The sequence below is a fragment of the Primulina tabacum genome, chromosome 14, assembly GCF_025594145.1.
Source record: "Primulina tabacum isolate GXHZ01 chromosome 14, ASM2559414v2, whole genome shotgun sequence".
Classification (NCBI taxonomy): domain Eukaryota; kingdom Viridiplantae; phylum Streptophyta; class Magnoliopsida; order Lamiales; family Gesneriaceae; genus Primulina; species Primulina tabacum.
In genome coordinates, this window is record NC_134563.1 from 35,452,413 (window position 1) to 35,464,631 (window position 12,219).

A 12,219-nucleotide genomic window follows, 5' to 3' on the forward strand; every position below is an offset into this window, starting at 1 on the left:
TCTTGTAATTTCTTAGTTATCATCATATCGCCTGTTATGTTTGAGTATTGCTAACCCGGTGAAGTCTAAAACTAGATGCTTTGTACAATTACGAGTTTTTTTTGGATGAATTAATTCGAAGGGGTTTTCCATCACTTGAGTATTTCAGGTTAAAGCTTTAGTTTTCAGAAATAAATCTTTCAGTGAGGTTCTGATTCTTGCTGGGCTTTATTTTCTTTTATGAATGGATATGTTTATAGATTTTTGGCCTATTATGTTTGGCGGAACATGAATAAAAGCTTCTGTAAATTTCTTGATTGTGTTTGTATATAGCTAATAATGAATGATATTTAAAGCTTCTTTTTTCTCCTCAAGTGTTGTATATTTTTGTCTTTAATTAATTAATTTTCCTTTTGATTTGAAAAGGTAGTTGCCTTATTACTCCAAAAAAATATTGAGAAATACTAAAGTTCCACTGATACAGAAACCAGATGAGTTTGTCATGTGATTTTACTTGCAAAATTTCCTCAGACAACTTTCTTTCCTTCATTACAAATCAAACGCTTTAACTCATTTTTTCTACTATTTTCTTAGACATCAAAGGTAGCTAAAGTAAAAAAACATTGTTTTATGAAATAAGAGACTCGTTTTATTGATACCAGTTCATGAATTTGAATTACATTAGCAAAGGTCAATTCATTCAAATACTTCTGTAAGCATATTAGCTCGTTAATCTTCGGACCTTACAAAGGGAAACTGAATCACTCCTTCAAGCTTTTGTTTAATCAAGCATCTGTCTATCTTAATGTGCTTCGTTCGGTCATGCTGAATAGAGGATTATGAGATATTTCAATGGCGGCCTTGTGGTCCAAAAATAAATTCGCAAAACCAATCTCTGAGACCGGTCTTCTGAGCCATATAAGTCCACAAAGTCCCTCAGCCATTCCTGGAAACTCAGCTTCAGCACTTATTGACAGTGCTACTATTTTCTGTGTCTTACTTCTCCATGTCACTAAGTTACCCCCAACAAAGGTAAAGCATCCCGCTGTGGATTTTCTATCAGATAAATTGCATTGTATATCCTTCAATATCTAAATGTATGACTAAAATGTCAGACCAAAAAAGTTATTTTATTTTTGCATGGAAGCAAATACGAGTAAAGCGAGCCAGAAAAAAAATATCAGAGTTGTGTAGTATAGCATTATGGCCATTGGTATGTGCATTGTTGCTGCCATATTCCAATTGTGGTATCTGAGGCGCTACTTCCAGAGGAAGAAAAACTTATTTAGAGACAACATAATTATTAATTAGTCATTTTCCTCCTTGTAGAGTGTACTCTCAATCACTTGACAATTTTGAAGAACATCTTTTTGGTCTACGAGATTTACTTGTGCATCTCAAATGGTAAAAAAAAATGTAGATTTAAAAATAATTTATCGAGAACAAAGAATTGGTATTTTCACTAGCAAAACATGTTTGATGGTTTCGGTAACATAGTATATTTGAAATAAGATTTGATGTTTAAATAATTTGGTTTTGTTGTTCCAGTACGCACACAATTTAATTTATAACCATAAGCTCCTAAGTGCAACCAAACTTGAACTATTTATGAACTAAATACAGCGGCTATCTTTTTTTTTTTTTTTTTTTTGTTGTTGAAGAAGTTCGACTCCAAGGCAAAGCGACAATCCCTACTACGACAGATGCTTTGTTTATGAGATTTTCAAATTTAGAAAACAATTTAAACTAGCTTCAGTAAAACTGAATGAATACAACTCAAACAAAATGAATAAATCATGTGCAAAAATCCAACAACAGTGCCGGGTTCTTCAACTTTTTTTTTATTTGCTATTTTTTCGTTCTATTTATGGTTCGACATGATCAAAGTGTTCACATTTTAAAACCAAATATATGATGTACTTACTAAGATATCAATTTAACATTTCAGGTGTCACATCAGCATTTTCGGTGTTACGTCAATAATCTATATCTATATCCAATACTATTATTATATCTACATAAATATACAGATTGAATTGTGATTTTACTCTATTGTTCTCGTTAATTGTCCTCATTAAATTGTACCCAGGCGACACTTTCTCGTGGACCAATTACACTTTGTCTCCTCTGTATCTCTACTTTTCTCTTCGTTTGTGAGCACATGAAGCACAATCTTTTGTTGCCTCGACGGATTATCAAACAACATGGCACAATATTATACATGACCACATAATAATATCAGGAAACAAAAAAAAATTGAAATTCACTCATACAAAAATCAATATGTTTCGTTGTGATTATGAAATTAATAATCATTATATAACGAAATACACACACTATTAAAATGGGTCGGTTACCTTCATGATTTGTGAGTTATTCTTGTCTTCCAGAGAAAAAGCCTGCATCATTTTGGTCAATGGTTTGAAGGTTGTTCTTGTAATATATGTATGTATAGGAAGAGTAATTTGCATTAATTTATATGTGGAAGAATTAAATAGCCATAATGAAGGGGAGATGATATAGGATTTCTTGGAGATTTTATTACTTGTATGGAATGTCAGCATTGAGATTTTGAGACTGAAAAACTTTTGTTTGGCTTAATAATTAATCTTTTTTTGTTTTTGCAATTCAATAGTATGCATATCAATGTTGAGTGTATATATAAATTAGAAATTTGCTGTCTTGGAGGAGTTATACAGGCACCAGCATGATTTTGGATATTTATTCTAGAAGATATGCACGTGTGTTGCACGTGTAGAATATACAAGGATTATATGAAGAGAACAATTTTCATCATATTCTCACTGTCTTTATTTTTCAACAATTAATCCAATCAACGATATCTCGATAAAGTTCAGATTTTATTTTCGCCGAGTTCTTGAAAAATAATATAATTTAGTTGTTTTAAGATTGATATACATATAATTATATTTTTTTAATATTTTGTCTCAATATAATAATTTTTATTAATGTGATCCATAAATCGGAATCATATTCTTACTATCACGTTGACACCTATTTTAAACTCACAACCTTAAAATTGTAAAATAATATAGTCAGACTATGATTATTCAAAGTAATAAGACAAAAAACAAATATATCAATTAAATTTTTTACAACAACAATAATTTTTAAATTTCTCGTGGCATATTTTGAAATTATAAAATTCTATACGTAAATCACATTCTCGAAAAATTAGTACACATATTCATCGATGAAAATTTGACATGACATAAAGCATGAAGATAATTGTAATCACGATTTCGATAGCCATAGCACTGATTTGGAGAACATAAGTACGATCATTTAAAATTATCTTATATTACAATTTTTTCTCTCATAAACGTTGAACCACTGTTAAAAAATTAATAATTGAATCTTCATTTAATTATCTTACATATAAATTAATTTATATATGAAGCACAAAAAAGAGAAAAAAAATTAAAATTTTGATTTAGCAAAAAAATTTCTATGTGAAAAATATTTTTGGTGCAACATAGTTATTTTTTGTTTTCGTTATAAAAACCAGATATGGCATAGTTCAAAATGCATCAGCAAGTCACTGACTTTGATATATAGGTGTTAACCTTTAATGTGACTAGAAAAAACCATAAATCCAAACGGAAAAAGTTGAAAACAAATTGAACCAAAATGATACGAAAATCATTGTTTTATTCGCATATAAATATTTAAAAAGAAGTTTATATTGTTCGGGGTAGGGATATATTTGTCAAAACTAAACCAAAAAAATAAAATTTAATTAGATAATAAATAATTTCATTTTATTTTTGTAATATTATATATTTTATATGAAAATAATTAGCCTTTACATTTCTTTTTTGTTTTTGAGAATTATTAGCCTTTATATTTCTAAGTTTTACTATAACTAATATATATATATATATCGCAAAACGATATAAAAACATAATTCCACCATCAGAGTAATAAAAAATTATTATTTCTCAACATATGCTCATTTCTTTAACTTTGAAAAAAATTAAACAGACATATATAAGTTTACTTTTCCCTCAAGTTTAGTATTCATACTCACGTATTTTACCATCAAATTAATATTTCTTACTTTTCTTTTGCAAAACGGGGTACAATGATTCATGGATTGATTTTCTCAAATGTCAAAGAATATTTCGGCAAGTTACTGGAAACCAAGTATACGATATACAACCCTCTTATCAAATGCATAGACTCCAGATATTCAAATGTCAACCTCAAATTTGAGATGAATTTACGGAAGAGTACCATGGTTGCAGAGCTACGTCGGATGCTAAAGATGCCACACCTAACATTTAAATTCAAGGAATACGACGAACTCGCCAATATCGTGAATGCAAAAGAAATTCTGCGTAAGTTCCCTTATCACAAATAAATAAATTTTCTAGTTGAAAATAGATGTCATATTCATCTGCATAACAACAATGAAATGTGTACAGATGTGATCGATATATTAAATAAAGTCATGCCATTAAGCAATTTCACCGGACCAGATAAAACAGAAAGTCAAAGGAGACAAATTATGCTTCTCAACATGAGGTAAATTTAAATAAAAAAAATGACACATATAAACATGCATATCTTAAAATTTGTAACATATAAATTATTTTGTTTAGAATGGAAACTATTTATGTCACTGTGTGGGACGACTTGGCAATACACGAAGGACAATTGATGAAGCACATTGAGTATGAACATCATATTGTTGCATTTTCCAATCTGACCATGCAAATATTTTTTAGTATGTTATAAAACAAATATTCTTTCTTCATTCCCTAAATGTTTTTTTCAGCAAAAATGACTAATGTGTGGTGTAAATCGAAATAATGAAATAGATTCACAACAGTTACAAACTACGCCGACAACTGCAATGATTCTTAACCCACTATGTGACACCGCCAAAGCAATACAAACATGGTACATATTTATGAATTTCTAACTCTTTGTATTTGCGAGTTATACATTTCATTGCATAAAACTGTACGAAACTTACTTATTTGTTCACAAAAATTATTCTACTATGAAAACTTTCTTTTTAAATATATAAATAATATTAGAAACTACATAAAAATATGGACATTTTGTTTATTATAATATATGAATGCTTAAAGACTATTATTTATACTAAATTTGTAGGTTGGATGCAGACCAAAAATAAGATAAGTTAAATGAAATTTGGGTTACGAAGGTACTCACAGACGCCAATCAAGTGACATTAGATGATGCAAAAAAAAAAAAAACGAGCTATGTTGACGGAGGTACTGCATTTACTATTTATGAATCTTAATGGTTTTAATTACTAAAATGATACAAAACAAAAACCAGATAATTTGCTCATGCTAAATATTAAAATTTTTAACAACAAACATTCAAAGTAAATCAAGATTCGAAATGCTTCTTATTTTTACATAGAACAACTACTATTTGATACGGAGCAACATAAAGTAAATCGAAAACAAAGCTGCTCCATGGTATGAAACATGTGATCATTGTTTCCAAGCTGCTACAAAAACAAACAACAAAGCAAGTTGTGCCAATTGCATCAACTATCCAATTACTATCATTCCAAGGTAATAAAAAAATATCAATACCAACCCAAGTTTTAGAGCACACTAAAAAAAAAGAGACGATCACTACTTTATTTCTTTATGTTACATGTACATAATAACAATCATAATTGAAGATGAGACGACAAGAATAACATTATTTGGAAAAGTTGCAGCATCTTTTTTGGATGTTCTGTTGAAGGTTTCATTCAAATTCATGACTAGGTATAAAAATAAACAAACAAATGATTTTATATCTACATAAATAGAATATTTAGATTTTCAATCTAACAATAAAAATCTGCAATGTAGAATTTACCAAATAACCTATATAAATATTTGCTAAATCAACCAAGCTCCAAGCTCCACACATTCTTGTTCAAGTTGGATAATTCAGTGGTTTGTGACAGAAGCTATTGAGATACATGACAATGATCCAACAACAAATGTCAATATCAAAAAACGGAGATATCAGAAAATTAACAAGCAAAATAAACAAAGCAATGTACCATTAAAGATAGAAAAATCAAATAAATTAAGCATCAACAGAAACATGAAGATCCACGAAGAGGAAGTTGAAATAGAGATTTGAGATGACGAACCAATTGCTGACTACAAAAAAAGAGCTAAGAAGATAAACCAATGGGTACAAAAAGATTTCAGGAGGTCTTCAAATCAAACACAAGAAAATGTGATGATTTCATTTGTAAGCAAATAATTAATTATTTATCTATTAAAAGTTATTCTTATTTCAAAAATAATTTCAACATATTTAAATAAGGTTATCATATACAAATTATCTATATTGTCTACGTGCAACGCACGTGCATTTATCTAGTGATGCGATCCTGGTGAAATGAGTGAGCAGGGTCGGGTGCTCCACCGGATCTGCTATCAAAATGATGAAGGAAATAAGAGCAATGTAGATATCTGAACCAGAAGCTTCTTCCCCGGGCGGAGAGGATTTCCCGCAGTCAAGAAGGTAACCACGTGAATGGGCGCCGGAGGGGTGTCCGGCGTGGCCACTCTGATGCTTAAGTCAGTGAATGATTCAAGCCAAGAACCAATGTAACCAAGTGATGGTTGTGATATTGGTGTGAATGAATGAATGTAAATGGAAAAATAGAACCTGATATTTATAGTAGGAGAAATAATGATGACCTCGTTCTCCGTGCTATCTACTAATTATAGTAGGACGGCTGAGCACACACTATATTCTGTCATGTCAAATCATATACTAGTCACATCATGTCTGTCTGATTCCGTCAACCACTTGGATCGATGTCAGAGATGAGACAGTCGCCCACATCCTATTCTGCTAGTTATACTCGAGTGCGGTGCTCATATCGAGATGGCCCAGGTAGAAAGTTCCCGGGAGTTTGAACGAGAGCCCGGGCGTCCGGTGGCCCGGGGAGGAGACGTCCCAGGCATTCACCCGCCGGCTCCTGATGAACCCTTCCTGCCGACATGACATAATATAGGGTGTGCTCAGCCGTCCTACTATAATTAGTAGGTAGCACGGAGAACGAGGTCATCATTACTTCTCCTACCAAAAAATACTGGGTTCTATCTTTACATTACATTCATTCATTCACACCAATATCACAACCATCACTTGGTTACATTGGTTCTTGGCTTGAATCATTCACTGACTTAAGCATCGGAGTGGCCACGCCGGACACCTCTCCGGCGCCCATTCACGTGGTTACCTTCTTGAGTGCAGGAAATCCTCTCCGCCCGGGGAAGAAGCTCTGGTTCAGATAACTACATTGATCTTCTTTCCTTCAACATTTGATAGCAGATCTGGTGGAGCACCCGATCCTGCTCACTCATTTCACCAGGATCGCATCATCTAGTTAGACATAAATATCCAAATTAGCATACCAAAATCAAAATCGAAAATTTAGTGGACCAAAACAAACAGAGTCAGTCAGTCTCATGTGAGACCGTGTCACGGATCCTAATAAGTGAGACGGGTCAACCCTACCCATATTCACAATAAAAAGTAATAGTCTTAGCATAAAAATAATATTTTTTCATGGATGAGCCAAATAAGAGATCCGTATCACAAATATGACCCGTGAGACCGTCTCACATAAGTTTTTGCCAAACAAAAAATAGACAAGTTAATTGAAAGGAAAAATATATTTTCTTAAATTGAATATAGCGAATACGGGAAGAGGTGAAAAAAATATTATTGTTCAAGGTTGTTACATTTACATTAAAACCCGATTGATAATTAATTAATTTAATATTAATATTATTTATTAATTATTTAATATCCATAGTCATTTCAATCATTATCCACGCCGATTTCGATCAATCAAACAAATACATATAGAATTTTCAAGGTGTAATTAATAATAATAATTATTAGAATAATTATCTAATAAAACGTTTATAGGGATAATAACTAAAATAATTCACTATTAACTTTTATCTACATCAATCAAATTATTAAATTTAAATTACAATATCACTCTTATAACAATATGATTAATATTTTTTTATTATTAAAAAGACAAAATAATAATTTAGTATATTATCTTAAATTTAATCCATCAAACCAAACAAACTAGTATTTATCAATCAAATTTAACATTATATCACTAAATTTATTTATTTATTTTATGATTAATAGTATTATTTATCTTTAACATTATATTAACTATAATTTATTTATTTATTTTATGATTAATATTATATTATCTTTATATGATAATCTTATCCTTTTAACATTAAAAGATATCTAAAAATAAATGTAAGACGTAACCGATCCAAAAATTCAACCATCTTTGAAAGGAGTAAAATAGATTTTATTTCATCTTTTAATGATATTGGATTTGATAAGATTGTTATAAAATCTCAATAAATCCAATAAAGATGAAATAAAATCTATTATTATAAGATTGTTTAAGATTGTTTGATATCCAATATATTACTCCTTTGAATATATTTTATATATATATATATATATATAAATATATATATATATATATATTTATATATTCAACCTCGTAGGATGGCTGCAATCTCGGTAGCCAAGCGAGTCGCCGAGGAGTTTGGTTGCCGCATAGGGGAAGAAGTTGGATACGCTATTCGTTTCGAAGATTGCACAGGTCCGGAGACCTTAATCAAATACATGACTGATGGTATGCTTCTGAGGGAGATTCTGAATGATGCAGATTTGTCTCAATACTCAGTGATTATTCTTGATGAAGCTCACGAGAGGACGATTCACACGGATGTCCTTTTTGGATTATTGAAGCAACTTCTGAGACGGAGAACGGACCTTCGCCTGATCGTCACCTCTGCAACTTTGGATGCAGACAAGTTCTCGGGATATTTCTTCGATTGTAACATCTTCACTATCCCTGGAAGAAATTTTCCGGTAGAAATTCTTTACACCAAGCAGCAAGAAAGTGACTACCTGGAGGCATCCTTGATAACAGTGATGCAAATTCACTTGAGTGAACCTGAAGGTGATATACTTCTGTTTTGACTGGCCAAGAAGAGATTGATCATGCCTGTCAGTGTCTCTATGAAAGGATGAAGAGTTTAGGAAAAAAAGTTCCCGAGCTGATTATTTTGCCAGTATATGGCGTCCTACCTAGCGAAATGCAGTCCAGGATATTTGAACCCACTCCTCCAGGTAAGAAAAGGTGGTCGTCGCCACCAATAGCTGAAGCATCTTTGACTGTTGATGGCATAGTTTATGTCATTGATCCTGGCTTTGCAAAGCAAAATGTCTACAATCCTCAACAGGGGCTTGATTCACTGGTGATAACTCCGATATCACAAGCATCCGCGAAGCAAAGAGCAGGGAGAGCGGGACGGACTGGACCAGGAAAGTGCTATCGGCTCTACACACAGAGTGCATTCCACAGTGAGATGTCCCCCGTTTCGATTCCGGAGATCCAGAGGATTAACCTCGGGATGACTACTCTTACAATGAAGGCCATGGGCATTAATGATCTGCTATCCTTTGATTTCATGGACCCCCCATCACCTCAGGCCCTCATTTTATGCCTTGAAACGCTATATAGATTGGGTGCTCTGGAAGAAGAGGGACTGCTTACAAGTTGGGAAGGAGAATGGCCGAGTTTCCTCTGGATCCTCCTCTTTCCAAGATGCTTCTTGCCAGCGTGGATCTTGTTGCAGTGATGAAGTTCTGACCATTATTTCGATGATTCAGACGGGAACATCTTCTACCGTCCTATGGAAAAACAATCCCAGGCAGACCAGAAAAGGGCCAAATTTTTCCAGCCTGAAGGAGATCATCTGACGTTACTCGCGGTGTATGAGGCCTGGAAAGAAAAGAATTTTCTGGTCCCTGGTGCTTTGAAAATTTTGTTCAGTCTCGATCACTGAGGAGAGCACAGGACGTGAGAAAACACTTCTGTCCATCATGGATAAGCTCAAACTGGATGTTGTTAGTGCTGGAAAGAACTTCACAAAGATCCGGAAAGCCATAGCTGCAGGTTCTTCTTCCATGCTGCTCGGAAAGATCCACAGGAAGGTTACCGGACATTGGTCGACAACCAGCCGGTTTACCTTCATCCGAGCAGCGCTGTTTTTCAAAGGCAGCCCGACTGGGTCATATATCATGAGATGGTGATGACCACAAAGGTGTACATCCACGATTTACTGCAATAAGTCCAGAGTGGCTGGTGGAACTAGCACCAAAAATGTTCAAGGTGCCAAATTCTATGAAAATGAGCAAGCGGAAGAGACAAGAGCGAATCGAACCACTCTACGACAGACACCATGAACCTAACTCTTGGCGTTTAAGCAAAAGGCGTGCTTAGTTGTCAAGTATGTTACCTTTTCTTTTTCCTTGTATCAAGCATGGAAGTACGTTTCATCATTGTAGTTCCAGTGTCAACAATTAAAGGAGGATAGTCAAAGGAAAATTAAAAGCTATCGAGTCAAGATACGGCAGTTGTTGGTGAGAGGAGGATGGAATTTAGTCCAAGGCTTTCTGGTGATCAAGAGCGATGAGAGGGGATTCCCTCTTATCTGATCGAGATATATAATATCAAGCTGACTTAAATCAGGGGGACGAAGCATTGAAATATCAACAACTACATCTCCTCACAACGGAGACCAGGAGTGTTCTTTGGAAGTCATAAGAAAAGAACAAGTGTGTGTTGTAGGGGTTTTTGGCAGTGACATCTTGCTATAATATTCTTTGTACTCCGTGTCTATCAATTCTAATGAGATCGCCTCCCGTGGACGTAGATCATTTTGATCGAACCACGTAAACCTTGTGTTTTTACATTTCTGTTTTTAAGTTCATATCGCTGTTGATTCTTGATTCTCTTTTGTGACTGCAAACAAGAAATTCATATTTTGTGGTTCTTGTGGACATCATCTTGATCATTGGGTATCTTGTAATTTCTTAGTTATCATCATATCGCCTGTTATGTTTGAGTATTGCTAACCCGGTGAAGTCTAAAACTAGATGCTTTGTACAATTACGAGTTTTTTTTGGATGAATAATTCGAAGGGGTTTTCCATCACTTGAGTATTTCAGGTTAAAGCTTTAGTTTTCAGAAATAATCTTTCAGTGAGGTTCTGATTCTTGCTGGGCTTTATTTTCTTTTATGAATGGATATGTTTAAGATTTTGGCCTATTATGTTTGGCGGAACATGAATAAAAGCTTCTGTAAATTTCTTGATTGTGTTTTTATATAGCTAATAATGAATGATATTTAAAGCTTCTTTTTTTCTCTTCAAGTGTTGTATATTTTTGTCTTTAATTAATTAATTTTCCTTTTGATTTGAAAAGGTAGTTGCCTTATTACTCCAAAAAAATTGAGAAATACTAAAGTTCCACTGATACAGAAACCAGATGAGTTTGTCATGTTTTTACTTGCAAAATTTCCTCAGACAACTTTCTTTCCTTCATTACAAATCAAACGCTTTAACTCATTTTTTCTACTATTTTCTTAGACATCAAAGGTAGCTAAAGTAAAAAAAACATTGTTTTAGAAATAAGAGACTCGTTTTATTGATACCAGTTCATGAATTGAATTACATTAACAAAGGTCAATTCATTCAAATTTCACAACCCATGTATTTTGAATAGAAGCATAATATGAAATCACAAGAAAGTGTTAAAGTTTTTTTTTTTCCTCCTATCGACTTTTCCTTTTTTACTTCATTCAATGGAATATATCTATAGAAATATATATTGATTGTTATTTTCTAGGAGAATTCATACAACAGGTAGTTGTTAACTGCCAAAAAAACTATTTTTAGACAATTCAACATAAAATTGTTCCTACAATGTCATTAGAAAAACATGTATAAAAGTACTAATGGTAGAATATTTTTCAAGCCGATTGCTTCTAGTTCTGCAGCTAGTAAGTTTAAATTGGTAAAAAAAATAAAAATACACACTCATGTATTCTCTTATACCCCATTTGTCAAGTGAGCAATGCAAGATTTTGCTAGAGACAGCCGCTTTCGTAAGCATATTAGCTCGTTGATCTTCGGACCTTACAAAGGGAAACTGAATCACCCTTCAAGCTTTTGTTTAATCAAGCATCTGTCTATCTTAATGTGCTTCGTTCGGTCATGCTGAATAGAGGATTATGAGATATTTCAATGGCGGCCTTGTGGTCCAAAAATAAATTCGCAAAACCAATCTCTGAGACCGGTCTCTGAGCCTATAAGTCCA

General features: G+C 33.0%; 1 pseudogene; it reads left to right on the forward strand.

The window, feature by feature from the left end:
- The first annotated feature begins 8,541 nt into the window (after positions 1–8,541).
- Positions 8,542–10,342, forward strand: LOC142523988 (putative pre-mRNA-splicing factor ATP-dependent RNA helicase DEAH5; annotated as a pseudogene).
- Positions 10,343–12,219: the final 1,877 nt, after the last annotated feature.